This window comes from Thamnophis sirtalis, unplaced genomic scaffold (assembly GCF_051295495.1).
Source record: "Thamnophis sirtalis isolate CommonGarterSnake01/CBP01778 unplaced genomic scaffold, rThaSir2_p1.2 scaffold_3, whole genome shotgun sequence".
NCBI lineage: Eukaryota > Metazoa > Chordata > Lepidosauria > Squamata > Natricidae > Thamnophis > Thamnophis sirtalis.
In genome coordinates this window covers 76,272,826-76,282,862 of record NW_028261383.1, presented here as the reverse complement: position 1 = coordinate 76,282,862, position 10,037 = coordinate 76,272,826, and the positions used below count along the sequence as shown (strand labels likewise).

At 40.7% G+C, this 10,037-nt stretch overlaps 1 pseudogene; it reads right to left on the bottom strand.

Annotated features, from left to right (window-relative positions):
- Positions 1-1,593: 1,593 nt before the first annotated feature.
- Positions 1,594-1,691, bottom strand: LOC148048015 (U2 spliceosomal RNA; annotated as a pseudogene).
- Between the last annotated feature and the right edge of the window lie 8,346 nt (positions 1,692-10,037).

The following is a 10,037-nucleotide window of genomic DNA, read 5'->3' as shown; positions in this document are numbered from 1 at the left end:
ATTCCATTTACAGCAATTTTTTAATTATTATTGTTCCATTTTTTCCTGACTAGTAATAGAATAAGTTCTATATATGATTTTATTAATTAAATCTTAAAAGTTTGCCACAGTTTTTAATTAGTTGATTGCATTTTGAGTGTTCAAAGCAGGAGAACAAATGGGTGTTTTTCATGAGAAATTGAAAAGAAAAAGGTGGAAGAAGAGAATGGAAAAGTCAAGGAGATGGAGATAGAGACTGCTTACTGATGTCTCTCATTGGCTATTCCTGACTGCTGTTGATTGCCCATTGTGTGTGATTGGAGGATTCGTTGCTGCTGACCTAGTTGTAACAGTTTAGCTTTAGGGGAACATAAAAGGAAACTAGAATCTGAAAATAGAGAGAAAAATACAGTAAGAGAGGGGTGGGTGGTTAGCAAGAGGAAAATGCAGGGAGACTAAGCAACATAAGACAGTGAAGGAGGTTTTATGAAGATCCCTAAAATATATGCAATGTTAATCCCACTACATGAAGAGAACCCAAATTATATCTAATATAAGCCCAAGTTACATTATTACTGAAGAAGGTACAAGGGTTTGAGGAGAAATTTTCTATACTGCAACATAACAGGAGCAGTAAATTTTCTGGATAAGACAGGGAAAGAAGCAAACACATAAAGGACACAAATGGAATCATGTGTCCCAGGTAAGGATCAGGAGGTACCCAGGATCAATGGAACACAGCAACTGATATTAAGTTCTTGGTCTAGAAAACAATCTATGGCTATCTGAGGAATTCTCACCAAAATTGGCCTCATAGAATGGGTGGGAAGACACTCTATTTATGGCTGCCCAATTCGAACAGTCATGACTGTGGGTTTTGTACCATCAATAATAAAGTAAGTAGCAACAAATCTCGTATAATTAAGAACAGCAACAGATATTAAAAGGAGATCAAAACCCCAATTTATTTTATACTCCTCCAGGCAAAAACTCCAGTCAACTTGACCCCAATGCCCAAGAAAGGACCAAATTTTTAATGCTGTTCTGAACGCCAGAAAATTAGAACCAACTCTATATTGGAAGGGAGATTGCTTCAGAGGGCAGGTACTGCAACAGACAAGGCACATTTGCTGGGGCCTGCCACATAATGTTGCTTTAAGAAAGGACTTGAAACATGTCCATCCTGTAGAGCGTGTGCCATGAGCAGATACTGTTGGAGATAGGGGTCCTCTGTCATGTAGTGTTTTAGAGGTGATAACCAGTACCTTGAATTTCACTTCAAAGTCTATTGGGAACTAGTGCAGCTCATGTTTCATGGTCATACTGATGTGTATGCAAATCTACCTGCATTCTGGACTAGTTGTAGTTTCTGGATTATCTTCAAGCATGTTGCAGTAGTCCATCCAAGAGATGACTTAAGATGATTAATGGTAAGCAAAGCCTTTTGCTGCAGAACAGAGGCAATTAGCAAACAAGACAAAGTTGTGTAAAGGTTCTCCTAGTCTCAGCTGCTACCTGTTTGTTGAACTGAAACTTGTTCTCCCCTATCCAGACACCCATAGCCTCTGCACTCTAGCAACAATTCTTGACAACAACCCTTGCCAGCCAGAGACAGAGAGATACAGCTGTGCGTCAACAGTGCACTCATGATACAGCTCCCATACTGACTGATGATACTACACTTGATCTTAGCCAAAAGGCCGAGAAGCGATGACTTCTTCCAATGAGTTCATGTAGAAGTGGAACAGAAGTAGAGAGAGCATAGGGTGCCTATGGCCGTAGATTGCACTGCCTCCCTGAAACTGGTCCTGGGGAAAGAAGGAGAACCACTGTAACTCCCAGCCTCCCAATTCCAATCCCTGGAGTAAGTCCAGAAGGAACAGTGTTTGATCAGTGGTGGGATTCAAAAAGTTTTTACTACCAGTTCTGTGGGCATGGCTTGGTGGGTGTGGCTTGGTGGGTGTGGCAGGGGAAGGATACTGCAAAATTCCATTCCCTCCCAGTCAGCTGGGACTTGGGAGGCAGAAAATAAATGGGGGCGGGGCGAGTTAGAGATGTATTTACTGGTTTTCCAAACTACTCAAAATTTCTGCTACTGGTTCTTCAGAACTGGTCAGAACCTGCTGGATACCACCACTGTGTTTCATGGTATCAAAAATCTCAATCAAGGAGATTCAGAATGATTGCATTTCCCCCCCATTCTGAGCCTGCCACTTGGGTTCCATTGGGTAAAAGAAACTCAAGAACCAATTTGAGGAGGAAGAAGCACATTGTAGTTATGAGTGATTCCCTTCTTCGAATAATAGATGCTACAGTATGTTATAATAAATGCTATGGTATAGTATGCAGGCCAGACATACATTGTAAAGGGGTGTTGTCATTAAGGCTGCAAAAACCTTTCAAGGATAGTGATAACTATCTGTGCCAGAAAGTATCTTAAATTAATCTCCAGAGAGTATGAGTTGGACTAGAACAAAAAAGAAATTGAAAGCACAAGTAGTGCTTTTATTTTTCAAATTAATTGTTCCACATAAGACAGAATTGGAAGAAACAACTGGCTACATCAACCTACCATAGCTACCAAGAAAAGTTTCTGGACTACTGTAGATTGCATTATTTTTATGAATGACTTCTGAGAAGATAACATGTAGATCTTATGAAGGATGTCATTGACAACAATGACAACAATTTCATTAAGAGTTTATTTAATCAAAGCAAAAGAGGGAAATGAAGCAAAGCCTAGAATACCACCAAGGACTGTGGCCATCAATGCAAGAGATAAAGGAAAAAGCATGAAGGAAAAGGACAGAAAAGGTTTCTGATTTGATTTATATATGTGAGGTGTGGGTTAACTGTTTCCAAAGCAAAGTATTCCCTCTTCAACAGGAATCATCCTTGCAACAAGTAACACTCATTATTATGCTTTTAAATACTATAAGTCATTTTCCCAAAAGAAAATAATCACAAAACTTGGCATTTAAGGAATATAGACCCTCCATGTGGTTTTCCATATATTATTAAATATCAGCTGGCTATGGTTCTTTTGTAGGTGAGACTTAGATTGTACAACAATAATGTTTAAAAGTGGAGCAAAATGCATAATGAATTTCTTCATATATTTTATATTTTTCAGAATAAAATCTTTCCAGAGTAGCTACTGTAACAACACATTTCATTTTTATAAAATCCTGCCTTGCCTTAATTAGTTACTCTGCAGTATTGTAGATGTGTGCCTAGAATGCTTATGAGCAATTGTCTATTGTTATGCCTCCTTAAGCACAACTCTGTAACATCTGGTGTGATTTGCACACAGGTGGTAGATCTTCTTCTTAAGGACATCTGCTGGTAGAGAAAATAGCTCCAACTTGCCAGTTAGGCATACAAGAACATTTCAGAGTCCTGCACCACCACTTCACTCTTTGAAGCCCTCTACTCCTTCCTCTCTAAGGGTGACACCCTGTGACTCACAGATTCTCTTTTGGCTCTTTCCCTGGGAAAGTAGTTATGGTTACTATCCTTCTTTCTGCTCATAGGGCACTCAAGGCAGATTACAATACAAAACCCTTATACAATACAATATATATTTTACAATATATACAATACAAAACTTGAAAAATGTTATAAGAATAGTTAACCTCATCACCAAACTAATTAATTATAAGTAGGGCTTGGGGAAAGAAAGATCTTGATTTCTTACTGAAAGTGGAAGGTTCTTGACAGACTTGAACATTGGGCCCTATCTAATAAAATGAAATCTAATAATGACAAAAATAAGGTTTAGGCAAGAAAAACCAAATGCATAGGTATAGCATAGGTGGCACCTGGCTCAATAGTACTAACTGTGAGAGGGATCTTAGAGTCCTAGTGGACAGTCACTTAAATATGAGCCAGCAGTGTGCTGCAACTGCCAATGCAGTCCTATGCTGCATTAACAGAGGGCTAGAATAAAGATAATGTGAAGTGTTAATACCACTTTATATTGTCTTAGTAAGGCTACACTTCTGATTTTGCATCCAGTTTTGGTTGCCACAATGTAGACTCTAGAAGAATGCAGAGAACAACAAAACTGATTTGAAGACTGGAGGCTGAAATATACGAAGAACAGTTGCTGGAATTGGGTATGTCTAGTTTAATGAAAAGAAGGATTAGGGATGGCATGATATCAGTGTTCCAATATTTGAGGGACTGCCACAAAGAAGAGGAGGTCAACTTATTTTTCAAAGCAGCAGAAGGCAGCACCAAGTAGCAATGAATGGAAACTTATCAAGGAGAGAAGCAAGCAACCTAGAACTAAAGAGAAATTTCCAGACCATTAGAACAATTAATCAGTGGAACAACTTGCCTCCAGAAGTTCTGAATGCTCCAACACTGGAAGTTTTAAATAAGAGATTGGACAACCATATTGTCTGAAATACATGTGCAGAACAATTTACAGTGAACTGCAGACACGCAGCCACTAAATTCTAACATGGGGGCAACATCAACGGCAGCAAGAGAACCGGTTTGGGGGTGTGTCAGGCCTGGGGCGCTGCCGGTTCTGCATCTCAGACCTGAATTCCATTACCTGTTCATCCGAGCCAGCCCAAACCGGCAGCAACCCACCTCTGCCTTCCTGCCTAAGCAGGAGGTTGTACTAGAAAACCTCTAAGGTCCCTTCTAACTTTATTATTCTATTAATTTCCAAGGGAGGGCATTATTAGCTTACAAGCACCACTGAAGAAAGCCTTTTCCTCTGCATCCAGAAAAAAAATACCTAAATGTAAACACATCTTTACAAAGACTGTGGAGTTTAATATCCAGACTGGTTCATATATCTTTAAGCTATAAAGCTCTTTAAAGGTTGTTTTAAGTTGGCAAGAAATCCCAGTTTTTTCACCACAAGATAATATACTCCCCGTGTTGTGTATCATTTAGAAGCCTGGCTGCTGCCCTTTACATTAATTGTATCTTTTAAGTAACAGAGTTGGAAAGGTCCTTGGAGATCATCTAGTCCAACCTCCTTTTCACGCAGGAGACCTGTACTAGGGATTCGAACTGCCGACCTTTCTGATCGACAAGCTATCTTCCAAACTGTTCAAAGATAGCTTGATGTAAAATGTGCTATAGTAATTAAGCTAGGAAATAACTGACACACTTCCTCATAACCACTAAGAGTGAGAGGAATAGGAGGGAGAGAAAAAGGAGTGTCACATTTAGTATTAGTATCAAAATGTTTTAAAACATGTCACTTTTAATTTAACATCAAAGCAACATACTTTAAAAATTGCTTCAAATTTCAACGGTGTCAGTGAATTTCCAGTCGGGATAATATTGTCTAAATAAATTATCTCTCTTAAGAGACAACTCTCCTGATATTATTTTGGAAGCTTGCTTAGATTTTTCTTTGCTCCACTGATGGTTTCGTTGAGAGGAATACCTTCCATTGGAAACCAAAAACCGCATTAAAAGAAAATGGCAGGATATACACAAGAGTGAGAAATGATTTCAAGTACTTTTTCATTACTACTTAATGACAGCAGTTTGAGCAAAAGGTTGGTTAAAATAGCTTTTTTGACCTGGGAGTTATGGCACCCTGGGGGCCCTGGGATGTTTTAAGGAGACCAAGGGTGAAAAACATGTAACAGGAATTAGAGCACTTGCTGAGATAGTCATAGAAAAACAACATTGTATTATACTGCATATACTATCTTGTTGAGGCCAGAAAATGCACCAGTTACAGCCCTATGTCCATGTACAGCAATGGAACCACAGGAGCCACAGGAGAAAAACAAGGTTGGAAGGGGTCCACAAGTAGAAAAAAAAGGTTGAGAAACTGGATTAAAGTATGCTGCATGTTTTAATTACTCTGCGTTTCCTTAGTGCAATATAATATTATGCCAGATGGGGGTGTGCAGAACCCCCATCTGGATTTTTTTTCAGCAGGTCACTGAGAATTTCAAGTATGGGATTTGAAAAATAAAGTTTATTCTATGATTGTTGATTTAGAGAAACATTGTGCTAAAAGAATAGGCTTGAAACAGTACTTCTGCACAACTACGTGGTTGAAGATTGATTACTAAGTGTAGTATGTATAAGATGGATGTGAAGCATGATGGGCATAAATAGAATATTTAGTTTATGAAGCACTAAAGGTCTGTAGTCATGGTTGTCCCAAAGGTGCTTTTTCAGAAGGCAACTGGACTTTTCCTTTTGAAGACATTTTGCTTCTCATCCAAGAAGCTTCTTCAGCTCTGGCAGGATAATGGGGAATGGAAGGATTTATATTCATGTTTTTATATTCATCTATAAACCTCCAAGTGCTTCAATGACCCTCTAAAAGGAGACCAGCTGTCTGCAAGGAATATAAATCCTTCCATTCCTCACTATCTTGCCAGAGCTGAAGATATTTCTTGGATGAAAAGCAAAAAGTCTTCAAAAGAAAAAGCAAGAAAGTTCAATTGCCTCCTGAAAAACCTCCCTTGGGACATCTGAATCACTGTTGACTAGGGAGTTAAAAAAGATGCTGATGTCTCCTTGGTGATTTAATATAGTTATGGATAAATGTCTAATGAATGTTTGTGGTGATAGCAAATGTATGTTGAATAGAAATGTGAGAAGGACCTCAATGGACAACCTAACTGAATGTCAAAAGCATACTGATGATACTTAACTCTACTGTGGAGGATATATTTGCCCAACAATTTGATGTAGATGTTAAACACAAGTAGCATCCTGTGGAATAGAGGCCTAAAGCTGGATCTCTCTCCCCTCATTAATACTGATTGGAACTGGATTCAGAGGAAGAAGAACCTCTATAGAACTTACTATCTAACCTAGGGTGTGAAACTCGCATTGTCACAGCAGCGTCACGTGGCATATCATCACTAGCCCCCCCTTTTGCTAAACCAGGCATGGGCATGGCTAGCAGGTGACACATCCAGACGCCAAGTTTGACAGCCCTGTTCTAACCTCTTCAACTGTTCCAGAAGGATATCATGGTCAATGGTATCAAAAACCACCAAGAAAGCTAGAATTGAATATGCTACCCCTGTCCCAAACCAGATCACCTACAAGCATGATCTGCATACTTAATAAGGCCTAAAACGTGAGGGCAATGAATTAAAATAATCTGCAGGGGCGCTGCAACGGCCATAACTTCAGACATAGATTGTATAATAAGTCTCTTTGTTCAGTGCAATCATAATTTCAAGCAGTCACTGAATGAATGGTCATTAAATGAAGACTACCTACTTGTGAAAAATATAGATAATTTAATAATTTACTGTTCTGACCCCCTCCCCCATCCAGTAATGAAAGCCGAGACAAGCTTAAATGGAATGTCCTTTAATAACAAGACCAGAATCTCGGTGGCTGAAAGCCAAGTAAATAAACAGATAAGCAGCAAGTCCGACAAACCTTGGCAACAATTCAGACAAACCTTGGCAGCAATCCAGCCTGCCAAGTTAGTTTCTCTTTAATCAAAGCGTTGACTTCTGCAAGAAGGGCGTGGCACAAAGTCTTTTTTATAGTCTGGAGAGGAGCCTAATGACCATCAGCTGAGCGTAATTACCTCCTGTAATTACTAATTGCTCCTGACACCGAGTAGCTCTTCGATGGCGTGCATCCAGGAACAACTCACTGTTGGTTTCTGGATCACTCTCCCTCAGTGACGTGTGGTAAAGCTTATGGCTGGTGAGGCAAAAAGAAAGAAAGTGGCTTTTGCGCCCCCCCCCCCCCCGCAGCAGCTATGTCTGAAATAGAGGCATCCCGCGCCCCGCAGCTATGTCCGACCCAGCTGTGTGGCGCGGGGCGCCTCTATGTCAGACAGAAGCGGTGGGGTGCTTTCTTTCGACTTTTGCCCGCCCCGCAGGGCAAACACTTCCACATTGCAGGTGCCGGAGCTGCAGGCCACCAGGAGTACGTCCCGCCCGCAGCAGAAGAGCGCCGGTTCCTGCCCAGGCTGGAGCGAGAACCACAGAGGCGAAAGGCAAAGAGGGGTGGGGGTGTTCTTTTCGTCGAGCACGCTTTAGTCTACCGCGGTTTTGTGGTGGAACCAACTGACCATTTCAAAATGATGTCCCATATTACTACACTTATATACTCGGTCAAACATCAAATATCACTTTATAGCTGCATATTATAGGGGATGGATGATTGGAATTTTGAATTCCTCCCCCCTGCCCTCTCTTTCGGACCCACCTTTTCCAGCTGTGTCAGAGGATCATTTCAACTCTCCTCTTGTCCGCCATGATGAAAATGTAAAAAAAAAGGCAACTTAGGCAAGACCTGCTGCTCCCAGACCAAGAGGCAGAGAACCACATGCCTCCTTTGCATAAGGAATTTTTCCCCTTTTAACCCTTGCTTAACTCTGAGCAAGGGTTAAAAGGCGAAAAATTGCTTATGCAAAAGAGGCCCGTAGTTCTCTCATTTCCCCCTGCAGTTAGCACTAAGCAGAGTCATTCTGGCAGTAACTACCTTATCCTTTTTCCTTTTAATTTAATTTTCTTTTCCTCGTGACACTGGTGAGGCCCCGCCTCCCCTGACTGCACGTCCCTGCTCTCCCTTGTCTCCTCCCCACTGATCCAAGGCTCAGGCGCCACCTGGTGGCCAACCAGTCTCTCTGCGCCCTGCTCGGAGTCGGAACCCTGTCCAGGGTCCCCCACATCCTCCAGGGCCGACTGATACAGCCCCTTGTTGGCAGAGTTTGGTGGCAGCTCCAACGGCTCCTTCTGGGCCACAACAATTTACTATATGTATTGTGCTCAATTAATATGCATTATGCCGCTTCCATTTTAATAACACTGAAAGTGAATCTGCCTCACTAAGGTCTTCATTTGATATGAATTTGCTATATACTTTAAATAACTATGTAATTCATACATACCCTTGTTACATATTTACTAGTGTAACTATGCAAGTTTACTTTGGTTCATTGATCCACCTATGTCTGCTTTTTCTGTTTTCTGTGACCACTCTGTGTCCTTGATTCTTGGCAAATTCCCTGGTGTTCTTTCCTGTATCACAGTGCTGGCACTGATATGCTGCATACTGTCCCAAGACTCATATAGGCAATTTCAGAGCCACATTGAACAACGTTCACAATAGAGCTATGCAAAGTCTTTGAAAAAAACTACTTGCAGGTTATGCAAGCAGGTTATAAAACATCGCTTTCCATATCATTGTAATGTTTCATCTACTTCAACGTACATGTGCATGGACCATAAAAATAACTTTAAAGGTAGTCCTCGACTTATGACCGTTCCCTTATCAATGGCTTGAATAAACGACGGCCTGAAAAAGGATGCTTTATAGCTGCTAAAGCATTTCCAGCCATTGCAAAAATGTTGTACCACATCACTGAAACCCAAGCAGGCAGCTCTTTCAGCCAGTACTTAAAGACCAGAGGGAGCCAAAATCAAGCTTGAATTCAGCCCCTGAGCAGAGAGGCAGCACAGTAAGATAAGGAGTGTGGGGTGCCTCGGGGGGGGGGGGGATGAGGGAGACCCTAGAAGGCTTGAAGCAAGCTGTATGTACTCAAAGGCTGAGAAACCTGTTTGGATTTTGGCAGAGGCCTGCTTGTGAAATAAACATTAATATTTCTTGTTTGCAACGTTTTGCTTGATTAGACAAAGGAACACACAATCTTCCCAAACAGGCTAGTTTTTGGTTAACCTCTACATTCTGTAGAAATATGCATATGTTAGGAATAAAGAAAAAGCAAAACAACCTACACAACTTTTAGGTGAGAACTGAAAAAGGACAGCCCCCTCATGCAGAAAGCAACTCCTTTGGTGCCAGGTTTTTAATGTTTATAGTTTTAGTAGACGTGGTTTTAGTAGACATATGTGTTATTTTGTTTTATTATTGATGTTTTCTTTGTTGATTGGGAGCCAACCAGAGTTCAGTATAAGATGGCTGTCTATATAAATATTTTAAATAAATAAATATGTGGAAGTTTGTAGAACTTCTCAATATAGACCTTGATGTATGATTGGTCTCTTACTAACGTGCCACTTGCTTCACTTTTTCTTCACTGCCTGGATCTCTTCTAACTTTATAAGGATTCTCATAAAACCTAC